The sequence below is a fragment of the Triticum urartu genome, chromosome 6A (assembly GCF_056163025.1).
Source record: "Triticum urartu cultivar PI428250 chromosome 6A, HENAU_Tu73, whole genome shotgun sequence".
NCBI lineage: Eukaryota > Viridiplantae > Streptophyta > Magnoliopsida > Poales > Poaceae > Triticum > Triticum urartu.
In genome coordinates this window covers 249,804,319-249,823,269 of record NC_141878.1, presented here as the reverse complement: position 1 = coordinate 249,823,269, position 18,951 = coordinate 249,804,319, and positions in this window count along the sequence as shown.

Below are 18,951 nucleotides of genomic sequence, written 5' to 3'. Positions count from 1 at the left end.
TGCCACTACCCAACTAAGGAGCTTGTCTCCTTGCCGTCCGCATGCAGACGACAAAGTCTGCTGTTAGCCACCTAACGGGGCTAACTTCAGTGCTATGTCGTCCACTAACTTTGCCGTATGTTTGGCCTGTATAGCAAATGACAAAGACCTTTGTCGTCCACTTTATTTAAGCAGATGGCAAAGTAGCCCTTTACCGTGGTTTTCTGTGCTGGAAGTGGGGTTTTCTGCCAGCAGACGGCAAAGGCTTTTGCCCTCCGTGGATCTGTCCTTTGACGTTTGCTAGGGCAGACGGCAAATTACCTTATTCCTATAGTGAAATGTCCATGCTACAAAAGAAAAGAACATATGATGAGTATGATAGGTAGCATTGCACAACAAAAAAAATCTGTTTTCAATTGCTACTTTGTGATGATGAGTTTTATGAGAAAGGGTTGTTGTTATGATGCTAGGAAAAGTGATTGAAATTATCCTTGATCAAACTTATGCACTATGCTAGCATTCACACTGCATAAATTACTTCTTTTATCATTCACCTACTCGAGGACGAGTAGTAATTAAGCATGGGGATACTGATACGTCTCCAACGTATCTATAATTTTTGAAGTATTCCTGCCGTGTTTACAACAATTTTATATGGTTTTGGTATGATTAGAGAGGAACTAACCCGGACTGACGTTGTTTTCAGCAGAACTACCATGGTGTTGTTTTTGTTCAGAAATCAAAGTTCTCCAAATGCAACAAAACTTTTTGACAATTTTTTTGGAGCAAAAGAGGGCACTAGAAGATTCGTGGGAGGGCCAGAAGAGCCACGAGGCAGTCACAACCCACAAGGGCGCGCCAGTCCCACCCTAGGCGTGACCTAGTGTATCATGGGCCCCTCGTGGCCCATCTTTGCGTGATTCGAACGCCAAAAATTCCTACAAATAGAGAAATCATCATAAATAACCCTAGATCAGGAGTTCCGCTGACGCAAGCCTCTGTAGCCATGAAAACCAATCTAGACCCTGTTCTGGCACCTTGTCGGAGGGGGAAATCATCACCGGTGGCCATCTTCATCATCCCGGTGGCCACCATGATGAGGAGGGATTAGTCCACCCTCGGGGCTGAGGGTTTATACCAGTAGCTATGTGTTCAGTCTCTCTCTCTCTCTCTCGTGTTCTTGAGATGTCACGATCTTGATCAATCGCGGGCTTTGTTAATATAGTTGGATCATATGGTGTTTTCCCCTCTCAATCTTGTTGTGAATTGAGTTTTCCCTTTGAGATTTTGTTCTTATTGGATTGAATACTTTTATGGATTTGAGAACACTTTATGTATGTCTTGATATGAATACCCGTCGTGACAATGGGGTATCATATTGATTCACTTGATATATGTTTTGGCACTCAACTCGCGGATTTCTGAGGTAACATTGAGGTAATCTATGCATAGGGGTTGATGCACATTCTTGTCTTTGTTTCTCTGGTGGAAATCTTGGGGCACTCTTTGAGGTTCTTTGTGTTGGATTGAGTATTATAAATATGGAATTATTTGGTGTTATCTTAGTACGAACTCTTGATAGATCGATCGGAAAGGATAACTTGGTGTTATTTTAGTATGAACTCTGGATAGATCGATCGAAAAGGATAACTTGGTGATATTTTAGTACGAACTCTTGGATAGATCAATCGGAAAGAATTGCTTCGAGGTGGTTTCGTACCCTAACAACAATTTCTTCTTATGTTCGCTGCTAGATAGGAACTTTGGAGTGATTCTTCATTGCATGTTGAGGGATAGTTATATGATCCAATTATATTAGCATTGTTGAGAGATTGCACTAGCGAAAGTATGGACCCTAGGCCTCATTATCAAGCATTGCAATACTGTTTGTGATCCGTTTCATCAATTGCTACCGTGTTGTTTTTTATTGTTACTACTACAAAATTCAATATCTACTATCCATATTACACTTGTATCACCATCTCTTCGCCGAACTAGTGCACCTATACAATTTACCATTGTATTTGGTGTGTTGGGGACACAAGAGACTTTTTGTTTTTTGGTTGCAGGGTTGTTTGAGAGAGACCATCTTCGTCATATGCCTCCCATAGAGTGATAAACCTTAGGTCATCCACTTGAGCGAAAACTGCTACTGTCCTACAAAATTCTGCTCTTGGAGGCCCAACACGAGTCTACAAGAACAAGTTGTGTAGTAGACATCAGACACCCATGTGCTCATCAAAAGCAATGCACCATTTCCGGTTGGGGTAGATCACAGTTCCAAAGGCCTTCAAAAGTATCGGTCTTTGGAGCTGACGAACAGAGAATTCTCCCAGTAAGCTCTCAAAAGTTCTTTTCGAAATAATCTCCGGAGGAAGAGAGGGTTTAGCCACAATCTGAACCATGCCAATGAACAATTGTTGCTGCTGAAACATAGGAGGTTGATAAAGAACAATGGTTAACAGGTTCTCAGCTGAGCTGACTGCTGAATTTGCTGCTCCACCGAAGCAAAGCCCTCTAGCTAATCAATGACAATGGAGACCTGTTCCTGCTCTAGTTGAATTTCTGGCCCATTGACCTCAGGCTCCTCGCCCCAAATAGCATGTCCCCAGTTACCATCTGCATTGTATTGCACTGGAGGCTCTGGAGCCAGTTCAGGAACATCATTCCATCCTAGTTAAGGATAGGGAGGGAGGACAAACGACAGATTATTTGGAATAAGATTCCAAGGCAGTGGATGTGGGTTCCTGTCTAGGGGCATTAGATCATCACCATTGGACATTTGATCAGCAAAATGTGCCCCTAATACATAACATGCAGTAGTCCATGATACACATGCCCCTCCACATTCTGCATAATCTACAAAAACCACATCTCTAGGCACTAGAGATGTGTCCGAGAAGCTAGCCTCGACTAAAGTCCTCACAAGATATGGGTTCTCACTGTCCTAAGAAATAAATTTGCCAAAAGTCCCCACTGCTTGAGAAATAAATTTATATGTATGTTAATCCAAAGGAATACTAGTGAACATGAGCCATCCCGTGTGAAAACCATGTCCCCCTCATCATGTTTCGTTAATCTTACAAATCGATCATTACCGAGACGAAAAGAAGCATGCTAAATAAAAGAGTACCGTATTGTTGCATCCCTAACTTGGAACAGACCAATGCCACGGAACCAAGGTTCAGCAGAATGGACCAGAATACCTCTGCCTTGCAGGAACTCCACAATCTCCTCTCAAACATGGCCCATTGCACCATTGGAGGCGCAAGCATGACCTCAGCCACCATGTAATCTTCATGGCTCCGTGGTGGCCGATTCGTAGGCATGATGAAGGTGCACGGCTAACGAAGAGGGCCATCGTGAATAATGTGGTGGCCGGTCGGAGCAAATCGCTCTGGGTCGAGCTCGTAGTTCACCATGGAGATGTGGTTCTGTTGGGAGCTTGGAGATGGAATCGATGCCAGAGAGTTGGGGTTTTCGTTGGGGGAAGAACTCTGGGGCTTTGGCATGGATGAAGTGACCGGGTAATCTATCCCATAACCACAACAGTATTCCACGTGAAGGCAGGTGATTCCGAGAAAATCGAATATTGTTGCCGAGAAATTGTCCTCCATGCAAATCTATGTGTGCATGTGAAATCATTGTAGTCCTTCATGCGGTGACCCTGGCGTGAGCAAGCCAAGAAGACCGCTTGCATTCCGCAAGCCGATGATAGGTGTCCCTTCTGGGAGCAAAAAAGGATGCGGTCCACCATGTCATCGACCATAGCATCAAACTGGGCAATTGCCTCCTGCGTAGATGGAATATCGGCCTCCCCAGGAGGGCCAGAAATACTATAGCCCAAGCATGGTGGGTTTTGCTGTGCAGCTGGGTTAGCCAAACTAGAATGTTCTGAAGGGCCCAAGCCCAATGCTATTTGAATATTTCACGTAGCCGCCGCTGAGGATAGTGCAAGATCAGTGTCATCTGCGGGATTTGTTGCCGTATGAGACGAATGTCCTTCTATGAGCACGTCGGCCAACTGGCGGCCAGTCACCGGCAAAGGATAGAAGGTGCCAAAGGTGAGAGGTGGTCTAGCTACCGTCCATTGGAGCTCAATAGGCAGGGGGGGAGGGGGCGTATGATGACACCTTCATGTGTGGAGATATCATATCCTGCATCAAGAACCGTATCAATGCAATTTTGAGTAGCTGGGAAGCTATGGCCCGTCCACGCGGCATAATTCTCATATGTACAAAATGAGAGTTTCTTTTTGGCCGAAGAGGCCGATTTGAGAGAGGACCTAGTAGGAGGCATATGCATAGCCATTAGCCCCATGCTCGAATGATGTTTGGTAGGGCTAACCAAAATCCATTCGGCATCACATTCTTTCCTCCTTATCTTAAGCTCCCCAATCCAGTTTGGACCCCCCATTACCCTAGAGATTAAAGTAACACTTAAAATGTGTGCAAGCAAAGGAACGAAGATCAAGCACATGAAAACCAACTTTCTTGCAAGTAACATTGAAAGATAAAACCTGATCTTTGATCTGAGAGAAACCAAGATCAATGGCAGAACCCCCAATTGTTGATTCAAGAGCTGCTACTGCATAATGTTCTGTTAAATGGAAGGTATGCCGGCTGAAAGAGACCACCAGAGTTAAAGATCCCATGTCCTACATTGGATGCACTCTGAGGCCCATAGATCTGAATATCCCATCTACGAATGCTAAACCCATGGATAAGTCCAAGCCAAGGATAGATCCACCATGAGAACCCATTGGAGATGGGTATTGGTATGATCCAGAGAGGGTGCTGGAGAGGATGATCGGAGAGGATCCACAAATTAGTGGACAAAATTGGAGATTGTCGATGAGGTGGGAGGGGTGGTGGTGGGGTGCGCCATCTTTTAGAGTACATGATGAACCGTGCATGTATCCCATGTCCTCAACGTCAAGCCAATCAAGCGGAGCATGAGGAGCAAGCGGTTGAAGACCATCCTCCATGACATGCGCGCCATCGCCTCCAACAAAATGAAGAGAAACACTAGGAAAGGTCAAGTTCAACATGCCTAAGTTCTCCGGAAACAACGACCCCAAAGACTAGCTCTCATGGGCATTGAAGGTCGACATGATATTTCGTCTTCACAACTATGAATAGGAAAAGAAGATTGACATCGCCTCTCTTGAGTTCCAAGACAACATTCTCATTTGGTGGGAGCAGTCATCGAGCGGCGCCAAGAAAAAGGTGACCTACCCATCACAACATGGAATCAAATGAAGGAGGTCATGAGAGCATGTTTTGTGCCTACACATTATAGCCGCGTTCTCTTCAAGAAGTTGCAACTCGTAAAGCAAGGAACCAAGTCCGTTGAAGAATACGACAAAGAGATGGAGATTGCAATGATATGATCCAAAGTCACAGAATATGATGAGCAAACTATGGCACGATACTTGAATAGACTCAACCACCCGATCAAGAAAATAGCCAACTTCCAACCATACACCAACCTCCTTGAGCTAGTGCACCAAGCTACCAAGGTGGAGTGACAAGTGTAAAATGACCTCAAGTACGCCAAGTACTTTTCGAAAACCTATGGTTCATACACTCAAGCTTCAATGACTATGACATCATCAACCTCGACTAAAGCTTCTCCAAGAAATGGTGAAAAATGAACCTACAAGAAACCTTTGACATCTTTGAGTCATCCTTCTACTACAAGCAACTATAAGCCAAGAGATTCATCATCAACTACTCCAACGGATGAGACCGCCAATACGAGTTCCATCAAATGCTTCACATGCCAAGGCCGAGGCCATAAGACATTTGAGTTCCCCACTCAGTGCACCATGATTGCCAATGATTATAGCACCTATGCTTCCATGAGCGAAGAAGAAATGGAGGCACTTGAGCACGTGGCCATGCACCGTCAAGTGAACAAAGATGAGGATGCTCAAGTATTTTGTGACAACGATTCGAGCCCCGCTCTTGTCTCCAAGTTCTAGACACTTCAGCACCAATAAGACGAATACCAACGATGCCATATCTTCCACACCAAAGCGCGCATCAATTTACGTTCTGTCAAGGTCAGCATCGACAACAGAAGTTATCACAATTTGGCAAGCGACTAGCTATGTACCAAGCTACTATTGGTCAATAAGAAGCAGCCTCGCCCATACAAGGTCCAATAGCTAAGCGACTTCAGCACCATTCAAGTGGAGCACACCGTTCAAGTGTCCTTCAAGATTGGCGCATACGAAAATACATTGGAGTGTGATGTGGTTCCCATGTCCATATGCCACCTTCTCCTAGGAAGACCTAGGGAATTCGACCGTGGTGTCATCCACAATGGATGGACAAATCACTGTAGCTTCAATATGAAGGTCAAGGAGTATGTGCTACGACCCATGTCGCCAAGTCAAGTGATCGCCAACAAGCAAGCATCTACCCGTCGTGGAGAGACTAGTGAGCGAGTGAACCACCAAAAAAAGAGTGAGCACTATAAGTCAAAATTGAGCAACTCCATAGTGAGAGACAAGAAAAACTTAGTGCTTTTAGCCACCAACAGAGACATAGGGATGTGAGTGAGAGCTCATCAAGTGCTCTTCACTTTCTACTTGTGTGCAAATATGAGGTAGTGAGGACTAGTACTTCACGACATCTATCGTTGGTGTTGTCTCATTTATTGCAGGAATTCGAGGACGTGTTTCCTGATACGTCTCCAACGTATCTATAATTTTTTATTGTTCCATGCTATTATTTTATCAATCTTGGATGTTTTATATGCATTATTATGTTATTTTATATCATTTTTTGGGACTATCCTATTAACTTAGTGCCCAGTGCCAATTGCTGATTTTTTCCCTTGTTTTTGTCTTTATAGAAAATCAATACCAAATGGAGTCCAAGTGGAACAAAACTTTTTGAGGATTTTTCTTGGACCACAAAACACCCTGGAAGCTTTGGGAGCAGGTCGTAAGAGCGACGAGGTGGCCACAAGCTCAAGGGAGCGCGACGCGCCCCCCAATTCTTCTACTATAAATACCCAAATATTCCCCGTAGACGAGAGGGAACACCAAAAAAATACTTCTCCACTGCCGCGAGTTTCTTTCTTTGTGAGATCGCATCTAGGGACCTTTTTCGGTACTCTACCGAAGGGGGATTCAATCATGGAGGGCTTCTACATCAACCTTTCTTCCCTTCCGATGATGTGTGAGTAGTTTACCACAGACCTACGGGTCCATAGCTAGTAGCTAGATGGCTTCTTCTCTCTCTTTGATATTCAATACAATGTTCTCCTCGATGTTCTTGGAGATCTATTCGATGAAATCTTCTTTTGCGGTGTGTTTGTTGAGATTCGATGAATTGTGGATTTATGATCGGATTATCTATGAATATTATTTGAGTCTTCTCTGAACTCTTTTATGCATGATTTATATAGCTTTATATTTCTCTCTGATCTATTTATTTGGTTGGGCCAACTAGATTGATTTTCCTTGCAATGGGAGAGGTGCTTTGTAATGGGTTCAATCTTGCGGTGCTCAATCCCAGTGACAGAAGGGGACATGACATGTATTTTTATTGTTGCCATTAAGGATAAAAAGGTAGGATCTGTTCATATTGATTGGATCTATCCCTCTACATCGTGTCATCTTTCTTAAGGCATTACTCCGTTCTTGTTAACTTAATACACTAGATGCATGTTCGATAGCGGTTGATGTGTGGAGTAATAGTAGTAGATGGAGGCAGGAGTCGGTTGACTTGTCTTGGACGTGATGCTTATATACATGATCATTGCCTTCGATATTGTCATAACTATGCGCTACTCTATGAATTGCTCAACAGTAATTTCTTTACCCGCCGTATGCTTTCTTTCAAGAGAGAAGCCTCTAGTGAAAACTATGGCCCCCGAGTCTATCTTTTATCATATTATTTTCAGATCTAGAAAACCAAAAACACAAAATACCTTGCTAAAATTTATTTACTTTTATTTTATTTAGCAATTTTATTTATCTTCTATATCCATCACTATCAGATCTCATCCTTGCAAGTAACCGTGAAGGGATTGGCAACCCCTTTATCGCGTTGGGTGCAAGTATTTCTTTGTTTGTGCAGGTGCAACTATTCGGGACTTGTGTGTTCCTCCTACTGGATTTCTACCTTGGTTGTCAACCATGGGAAATACTTATTTCTACTTTACTGCATCACCCTTTCCTCTTCAAGGGAAAAACCAATGCAAGCTCAAGAAGTAGCAGGAAGAATTTCTTCCGTCGTTGCCGGGGAGGATCTACATCAAGCCTACCAAATACCTATCATAAACTCTCATCTCTTGCATTTACATAATTTTCCATTTGCCTCTTGTTTTCCTCTCCCCCGCTTCTAAAACATTTTTTCAGAAAAAGTTGCCTTTTTTATTTTCCTTCTTTCCGGTTGCCTTTTTCTTGTTTGATCCTTTATTTGCTTGCCTTGAGACTTTCATCATGAATGATTTTGGTATGGCAGAAACAGATGATGGTAGAACTCCTAAAATTGGAAGTTCCACTAATATTGATGCTAAAACTTTTGTCTTGGGATAAAGGAATGTTATAGGAAAAAGTGTCATCCAAGAATTCTTTAATTGCATTAGAAATTTTACTTGTAATGATACTCCTATACTTAAAAGAACTAAAACTTACGAAGAAGCTATTGCCGCACTTGTTCTTAGACTTGAGAGAAGATTTATTCATACTCATCCTACCTTGCAAAGATTGTCTTATGAATTGCACGTTATAAAAGATCCTAGAGCTAAAAAGATAGCCACTCTTGTCCTTATGAATGAGTTTGATCACATAGTGCGGGAAGCTAGGGAAATCTTTCACTTTTATGGTATGAACCGTGAAAAACCGGTGATAGATGAGATACTTTATAATAGTGATTATTTATTAAGGTATTAAATGAATAACGTCGCATCTTTGATGAGAACCTTAAAAAGGAAGTTCCTCCTTTGAGTATGATCGAACAGGTTTTCAATGATATTAATCAACAATATTCTTGGATTGTAGGCGGTAATCAAGGGGGATATACAGATGGGCAACTTGTTAATGCTAGAATCTCTATGGATGACGTGTTTCATGTAATATTTTAAAAACCACCCTATAAAAATGCATCTGCGGGCTTGAATACCAAATATGACAAAACCAAGATCTATGCAATATGCCTAGCTAGGGGCGTAAAACTATAGCGCTTGTTGGGAGGCAACCAAATGATTTTTTATATTTCTTGTTTTTTCTTCTGTTTTGCAATAAATATACCATTATACTTTTGCTATGATTGTTTTCTTGTGTTAAAATTAGTGGTTTTTCCAAGTAAGACCTTTGGGATGGTTTGGAAGATTGTTGATTTGATTCTGTGAAGAAACATAAACTTTTACGTCTAGTAGCAAAAAAATTAAAAATGACTGGAGCGACGAAAAATTCTGAATTTTTTACACTTTCTTGATTTACAAATTTCCCACCTTGTCCTAAGTTTTCAGAATTTTTGGAGTTACGGAAGTTAGGCCAAATTCTAGGTTACTACTAACTATTATGTTTTTGACAGATTCTGTTTTCATTGTTTTGTTCACTTTTTTTGATGAATCTATGGGTTGTATCAGGGGGTATGAACCATGGTGAAGTTAGAATACAGTAGATATAATGCAAATATAAAATTGGAATGATTTTACAATAGTACTTAAAAGTGGTGATTTGCTTTATTTCACTAATGAATCTCATGAGTTTTCTGTTGAGTTTTGTGTTGTGAAGTTTTCAAGTATTGAGTGAAGTTTCGATTGGCTAATGAATAAGGGGTGGAAAGAGCCCAAGATTTGAGATGACCAAGGCACCCTAAGGTAATATTCAAGGACAACCAAGCATCTAAGCTTGGGGATGCCCCGGATGGCATCCCCTCTTTTGTCTACAATCCACTAGTAAATTACTTGTGGCTATATTTTTATTCACTACATGATATCTGTTTTGCTTTGAGTGTCATGTATTATATGAGTCCTTTCTTTATTTTATTTTTAGTTTTCCACAATAATCCTTGCTGGAAACACCTTTTCGAGAGGGACACATATTAATCGTGAATTCATTAGAATACTGCTTGTACTTCACTTATATCTTTTGAGCTAGGGAGTTGCTCTAGTGCTTCACTTATGTCTTTTAGAGCATGAAGGTGGCTATATTTTAAAGAAATTGATGAAATCTCATTATTCACTTATATATTTTGGGAGTCTTATAAATAGTATGGCAATTTTCTTGGGTTATGAATTTAGTCCTAATATGATGGGTAATCAAGAGGGATATAATAAAAACTTCCATGAAGATCATTGAATATATGAGAAGTTTGATTCCTTGCATTTCTTTTGAGATATAAATATGGTGATATTAGAGTCATGCTAATGAGTAATTGTGGCTTAGTAAGAATATTGGTGTTAAATTTTGTGATTCCCGAAGCATGCACGTATGGTCTCTCGTTATGCTATGAAATTGGAGCATGATTTATTATTGATTGTCTTCCTTATGAGTGGCAGTCGGGGACGAGTGATGGTATTTTCCTACAAATCTATCCCCCTAGGGGCATGCATACTAGTACTTTGCTTCAAGGGCAAATAAATTCTTGTAATAAGTATATGAGTTCTTTATGACTAATGTGAGTCCATGGATTATACGCACTCTTACCTTTTCGCATTTTGCCAGCCTCTTTGGTACCGTAAATTGCCCCTTCTCACCTTGAGTTGTGGTACAAACTTCCTTGGTGTATCCAAACCCCGTGATATGATACGCTCTATCACAATTAAGCCTCCTTATATCTTCCTCGAAACAGCCACCATACCTACCTATTATGGCATTTCCATAGCCATTTGGAGATATATTGTCATGCAACTTCCACCGTTCCATTTTATTATGATACATATCATCATTGTCATATTGCTTTGCATGATCATATAGTTGACATAGTATTTGTGGCTCCGCCATCATTCATATTTTCTATACATGTCACGCTAGATCATTGCACATCCCGAGTAATATTTTTGTTCTAGTATTGAGTTGTAATTTCCTTTTGAGTTGTAAGTAAATAGAAGTGTGATGGTCATATTAATTTTTAGAGCATTGTCGCATGTGAAGAATAAAAAAGAGGCCAAATGAGCCCAAAATAAAATAAAATAAAAAAGAGGCCAAATGAGCGCAAGAAAAAAAGACGCCAAAGAGCCCAACAAAAATAAAAAATGAGAGAAAAGAGAGAAGGGATAATGTTAATATCCTTTTCCACATCTGTGCTTCAAAGTAGCACCATGTTATTCATGATAGAGAGTCTCCTACTTTGTCACTTAATATATTACTAGTGGGAATTTTTCATTACAGAACTTGGCTTGTTTATTCTTATGATGGGTGATGTCTACTACACAACTTGTTCTTGTAGAATCGTATTGGGCCTCCAAGCCCAGAGTTCTGTAGGACAGTTGCAAATTTCTCTCAAGTGGATGACCTAAGGTTTATCAATCCACGGGAGGCACAGGATGAAGATGGTCTGTCTCAAACAACCCTGCAACCAGACAAAGACTCTCTTGTGTCCCCAACACACCAAATACAATGGTAAATTATATAGGTGCACTAGTTCAACCAACAGACGGTGATACAAGTGTAGTAATTATAGTAGATATTGATTTTTGTACTAGGAACAATAAAAAACACCAAGGTTGCAAGTAAAAAAAGTGAGCACAAACGGTATTGCAATGCTTGATGACACATATTTGTATTGTTGCCATTAAGGATAAAAAGATGGGGTTTGTTCATATTGATTGGATCTATCCCTCTACATCATGTCATCTTGCTTAAGGCATTACTCCGTTCTTGTTAACTTAATACACTAGATGCTTGCTGGATAGCGGTCGATGTGTGGAGTAATATTAGTAGATGCAGGCAGGAGTCGGTCTACTTTTTGGTGCAATGATAGGCCCCTTATGTTTTGCAGTTTGTTGACATAAATAGAATGGGACTTATGTGTTTGCTAGTGCACACAGAGTAACAGGTCCGTGAGATATCGAGGAGTTTGATGCAAACGATGAAGATAATCTCCCTGTGTTGCAGAGAAGTTTATCACCAAAGATGATGCTAACAAGAGTGACCCCTAAAAATTGCTGAAGTGAAGCAATTGGTTCAGTGTCTGTCCGAAGAAAATGACTGCATCCAAGGAGAATGAAGACGAAGTGAAGACATAGCATTTGTTTCATTCTTCTTCTTCTTTTTATTGAGTCATAGGACCACCGTACTATGAAGAGGGGCGTAGCGTTCGAAACTTTGATTCTATGATCGTAAACCAAAATCCTATGAAAATTGTGAGATAAATCTCTATGTGTTCCGAGCAAATACTTGCCAGCAAGAGACTATGATCTTCGCTGCGAGAGATTTGTCTCGGGTTGAGGAGTTAGCATTACTTGTTCCTCAAGTAATGTTATTGTCGCTCCGAAATCCGCCTGTTGTGAACGTGTCGGTTGTCCATTGGCTGGATTGTGCGTCCAAAATGGTCATTTCCCATCTAGGAAGGTTGCGGCTATAAATAGCCATCATGTGTCACCTTTTTCCAGCAGCTGCTCCGTTTGATTCTAAGAAGATTGTTGAGCAACCCACTCTCTAAGCGATTTGAGTTTAAAATCCACCAAGAGAAAAAAAACCTAGAGATGAGGAATTAGATAGTGGTTAGCTGTAATGCCCTTGATGTGGCTATATCTCCCATGTGTCGAAGCACTACTTAGAGGCATAACCGCATTGAAAGCAATGTCGCAAGTGTGGTAATCTTCACAACAACCCATGTAAATAAATAAAGGGGAAAGGATACATAGTTAGCTTACAATCGTCATGTCACACAAATACATAAATAAGTCATTACATTCATCCAATACACTCAAGGTCCGACTACGGAACCAAAATAAAGAACAACCCCCAAATGCGACAAAGTCCCCGATCGCCCCAACTGGGCACCACTACTGATAATTTGGGAAAGACATGTAGTAATGACGAGAGTCTTCATCGAACTCGCACTTGAGCTCGGTCATATCATCTGGAGCGGTATCATCGGTCACTGCATCTGGTTTTGGAAGGAATCTGTGAGTCACGGGGACTCAGCAATCTCACACCCTCGCGATCAAGACTATTTAAGCTCATAGGAAGCGTAAAGGTATGATGTGGAGCTGCAGCAAGCGACTAGCATATTTGGTGGCTAACATATTCGCAAAAGAGAGAGAGAAGAGAAGGCAAAAGCACGGTCGAACAACTATGATCAAGAAGTGATCCTAGAACAACCTACGTCAAGCATTACTCCAACACCGTGTTCACTTCCCGGACTCCGCCGAGAAGAGACCATCACGGTTACACACGCGGTTGGTGCATTTTAATTAAGATAAGTTTCAGGTTTTCTACAACCGGACATTAACAAATTCCCATCTGCCCATAACCGCGGGCACGGCTTTCGAAAGTTCAAATCCCTGCAGGGGAGTCCCAACTTAGCCCATCACAAGCTCTCATGGTCAACGAAGGATATTCCTTCTCCCAAGACAATCCGATCAGACTCGGCATCCCGGTTACATGACATCTCGACAATGGTAAAACTAAACCAGCAAAGCCACCCGAATGTGCCGACAAATCGCGATAGGAGCTGCACATATCTCGTTCTCAGGGCACACCGGATTGTCCAAGGTTCCAGTAGGCCATACCAGAGTTTCCCCTGGTGGCCACCGGCAGCTGACAGGTTGGACCAACACTCAGAGGAGCACTGGCCCGGGGGTTTAAATAAAGATGACCCTTGAGTCCGTGGAACCCAAGGGAAAAACAGGCTAGGTGGCGAATGGTAAAACCAATGTTGGGCCATGCTGGAGGAGTTTTATTCAAGGCGAAGTGTCAAGGGGTTCCCATTATAACCCAACCGTGTAAGGAACGCAAAATCCGGGAACATAACACCGATATGACGGAAACTAGGGCAGCAAGAGTGGAACAAATCACCAGGCATAAGGCCGAGCCTTCCACCCTTTACCAAGTATATAGGTGCATTAAGATAAACAAGATAATATTGTGATATCCCAACAATAAACATGTTCCAACAAGGAATGATCTCTAATCATCACCTGCAACTAGCAACACTATAACAGGGGCTGAGCAAAGCCGTAACATAGCTAAACAACGGTTTGCTAGGACAAGGTGGTTAGAGGTTTGACATGGCAATATGGGAGGCATGATAAGCAAGTGGTAGGTATCGTAGCATAGGCATAGCAAAAGAGCGAGCATCTAGCAAGCAAAGATATAAGTGATTTCGAGGGTATGGTCATTGTCGGTGTCAAAACCGGCGGATCTCAGGTAGGGGGTCCCGAACTGTGCGTCTAGGTGGATGGTAACAGGAGACAAGGGACACGATGTTTTTACCTAGGTTTGGGCCCTCTCGATGGAGGTAAAACCATACTCCTGCTTGATTAATATTGATGATATGGGTAGTACAAGAGTAGATCTACCACGAGATCAAGGAGGCTAAACCCTAGAAGCTAGCCTATGGTATGATTGTTGTTCGTCCTAAGGACTAAAACCCTCGAGTTTATATAGACACCGGAGAGGGCTAGGGTTACACAGAGTCGGTTACAATGGTAGGAGATCTACATATCTGTATCGCCAAGCTTGCCTTCCATGTCAAGGTAAGTCCCTTCCGGACACGGGACGAAGTCTTCAATCTTGTATCTTCATAGTCTAGGAGTCCGGCGGAAGGTATAGTCCGGCTATCCGGACACCCCCTAATCCAGGACTCCCTCAGTAGCCCCTGAACCAGGCTTCAATGACGACGAGTCCGGCACGCAGATTGTCTTCGGCATTGCAAGGCGGGTTCCTCCTCCAAGTACTTCATAGAAGATTTTGAACACAAAGGTAGTGCCCGGCTCTACAAAATAAGTTTCCACATATCACCATATAGAGAATAATATTTACACAAATCTAATCTACTGACGTATTTCGTAGCGTGACATCACACCACGGCCAAGTCTTTATTCGAATTGCTTTACTATCCCACCTCAGCGCGTTTAGCGAGGTGGTTCCCTTGGCACATCTTGTCAAAGCAGAGATCATGTCCCCTTATTCCGGGATTCTCATCAATACGGGCGTGGGTAACCCAACCGCGCCATTGATTACGGCGCTTGGGAGATAAGCGAGTTTTACCAGGCTGGTGGGGATGCATAGTCGCGTCCACCCATATAAGGGGATAAGGATCCACCTTTTCATCCACACCTTCTTCCTCCTTTGCCTATCCATTTCCGCGCACTCGATCTCGAGCGCCCGAGTCTGCACACCCCACCTCAACCTGCTCCAGCCATGGCCAGAGCGGGAGGCAAGTGGATGGTCTCCTCCGTCACGGAGGGACACATCAAAAAACTGGGGAAGGCCGGATACTTGTCTAACGACATTGCGCACCGGCTTCCTGAAGAGGGGCAGCTCATCCCCACCCCTAGGCCCCACGAGAGGGTGGTGTTCCTCCCCCATTTCCTTCGTGGACTGGGCTTCCCTCTCCACCCATTTGTCTGGGGGCTCATGTTCTACTATGGCCTGGATTTCCATGATCTGGCCCCGAACTTTGTCCTCAACATCTCGGCGTTTATCGTCGTGTGCGAGGCTTTCTTCTGCATCCGCCCCCATTTCGGCCTATGGCTCAAGACTTACAATGTCAAGCCGAAGGTGGTGCACGGCACCCAGGCGGAGTGCGGAGGCGCCATGGTGGGCAAGATGCCCAACATCCTATGGCTCGAGGGCTCCTTCGTGGAGACCCTAAAGGGGTGGCAATCGGGGTGGTTTCACATCACCGAGCCGCACGACCCTGAATGGGTCACTGCCCCCGAGTTCTGATCCGGACCCCCTACACGGCTCACCTCCTGGAAAGAGACAGGCCTGTCGTGGGGTAAAAAAGGAGAGCTGACCGGACTCCAAACATGCGTCCAAACCCTGGTGGACACGAAGCTCAAACTTGTCAACGTAGTCCAGGTTATGCTCATCCGTCGGATCCTCCCGTGTCAACAACGGGCTTTCAACCTATGGGAGTTTGACCCAGGGCAACACCGAACTCTGAGCAGGCTCTTCGAGACGACGTACGAAGATGCCTGGAAGGTGCTTTTCAAGGGCGCCGAGGCCCCCACATCTACTACCGAGGATCGCGGATTCAGCACGCAGCATCAAGCTAGTGCGGTATGCTGTTTTTACCTTTTACAGGGATTAGTTTTCGTAGTTTGACTCCATTCGGGATCTAAGCCCCCTTACCTTTGACAGGATTGGTAGGAGACGTCCGGACAGATCAACTATCCAGCTCCTTTACCCGAAGGCCCAGCGGACGCTCGCTTGGCGAAGCTGCTGGTTCCGGCACCCTATGTGGTGCCGGAGAAGAAGGCCAAGAAGAAGGCCACGGGGACTCGAAAGAGTGCTCGATGCCTGGAGGTGTCGGATTCATCATCCGACGACTCCAAGACGCACTCCTCCCGTGAAGACGAGGAGGAGGAAGAAGAGACCTCTCCCCCTCCAGCGGGGGGAGGGAAGAAAAGGAAGGCCGCCCCAACTGGGGAGGCTGAAGGGTCCAAGAAGGGGCAGAACCTTCCTCCGGACTACTCCACCAACGCCGACGACGGCGAAGAGGAGTGGCCGCAAAGGGCCAAGCCCCTGACGAGATCGTAAGTATTCGGACACCAGAGCAATTCATAGTGTTCCTTTCTTGCACAGCTCCTCCTTACGCCGAATATGACTATGCAGTCCGCCCAAGGGCGGGCTCGATGAGTCGTCGAGCGGCTCCCTGGATTCGTCGGACGTGAATTCACTTCCGCCCTCTACCTCCCCCCACCCTACGGACGACACCAAGGTTCTGTCCCAACAGGTTCCAAGCCAGGAGGAGGTGGTCCTGGAGGTGCCGCAAGGCGACCTCCCGGACTCCAGCCGCAAAGGGGATAAAACCCCCAAGGGCTCCGAGTCCAGCCTTGAGCCGGACACCGCGCCTGAACCTTCGACGGTTCCGGACTCCGGTAGGCAGCCTCCTTCCAAGAGGAGCAAGCCTACCGAGCCGGTGACCTCCGTCCAACCGGAGGCACCGGACAATTTGCTGGAGGTGCTTAACGGCGCCTCCATCGACGAGGAGCACCGCACTATTATGAGTGCGGTGATCCAGAAGGTTCAGTCCGCCAAGAGCGGACTGACTGAAGCCTGTGCCAGCCTTCTAATAGGCTTTGAGGTAAGTAAAGAATATGTAAAAAATATTACCGCATAGACAATAGCCCCTGATGCTCTGTTCGGCATTCGGAAAGAAAAGCCGAATAGAGGATCTAATAACATTCACAGGAGTCTAACGTAATCAAGTCAATATGCGTATGCAGGCTTCGCTGCTGGCCTCCGCCGCACTGACTGCGGAGGTGGATACGCTGAAGCAAAACCTCGCGTGGTCCGAGAACGAGCTCGGCCATGCTAAGAGGCAACTCGAGGAGAAGGAAGGTAAGTAATACCTTGCGCAAGTATATAGAGAAGATGTGGTTGCAAAAAATCACAGGATCAACGTGCTATTATAGGGGCCACGACCGAGGTCGCAACCCTTAAGAAAGCGCTGTCCGAGGCTGAAAACAGAGCGGCCGCGGAGCGCACAGAGAGAGGGAAGCAGGAGGCGCGGGTGGAGGAGTTGCAGAAAGAGCTCCAGGCTCTCGTGAAAAAACACGAGAGTTTGGAGCTTAACTCAAAGACGCAAGCGTCCGAGCTTGCGGCAGCCCTCGAAAGCGCAAAGTCTGCCAAATCCGAAGCCCAGAAAGCCCTCCAAGAAATTGAAGCGATGAAGAAGATAGCGGCGGGTAAGGCATTCATTATGCAAAGCAAGCACATGAAAGTGAATTACTTGTTACTTACCTGAGTCCGGAGCTCTCTAGGAGCATTCGTAGATTTGCCCCGCAGTGTGTCTGATGCCGCCGCCTACTACCGATCCGAGGAGGGGAGCTCGACGGAGAAGGTGTTCTGGTCTCACTATGCTGAGGCCGGACACTTTGTGCCTTTGAGCGACCAGTTGAAGCAAATGGTCGAGCTCCACAAGGTGGCCGAACAGCCATAAAGGGCCTCAGAGTTTGGCTTTGTCCTGGAGAGGCTCTGCCTGGGAGCTACTTCAGGCTGGTGAGGTGGCTGGTGGATGCCTGTCCACGGCTTGAAGTAATCAAGCGCTCCGTCTGCATCGAAGGTGCCCGTAGGGCGCTTGCCCGTGCTAAAGTGTACTGGGGCAAGATGGATGCGGAGAAGCTGGTGAAGGACGGGCCGTCGTCGGGCAAGGAGCATCGCGTCCCGGAAGCGTATTATGAGGGCGTCCTGAAGGGTGCCCGCATTATAGCGGATGAATGCTCCAAAGATGTAATTTTTGAGTAAACTCGCATTTGTGATCCTGTACGCTGAAAACTTGTTCATATGCGCTAAGCAACGCTTTTGAATTTAAAATATTACCTTTTCTGCGGCCGTTTATCAAATTTGAGAGATGGCGAGTCGTCGGCTTCTGCCCCCATGCCACGAGTGGTGGGGTGTTCGGGATAAACATGTGCGCTCTTTTTCCCATTCTTGGGTCCTGCGAGGGAGGCACGCAACACAACGAACAAGGCAATCGGACTATAATGCTTGAACACTCTCACTTAGCCATAGAATTCTATAATTTTAAATTTCGGCGAAGCCCCTAGTGCTCGGAAGACCGAGTTCGGGGCACTATCCACGCCTAGGCCGGACAAAGCCGACTCCTCGCTCTAAGCAGCATAAGTCTTTAGGGACTCGAAAACCTCTCGAACAGCGACCAGCTCTCGCCTCATCATGATGGTCAGTTTTAGCTTTCTCTACTGAGGTGCTTAGCCCAGCTTAACTGGGGCACAATCGCAGTAGTTCTCCTAGTGCTACCTTAGCCGATATAATGGAATGTAAGGTACCAAAACATAGGAGCGGGGCAAACCCAAATATTGACC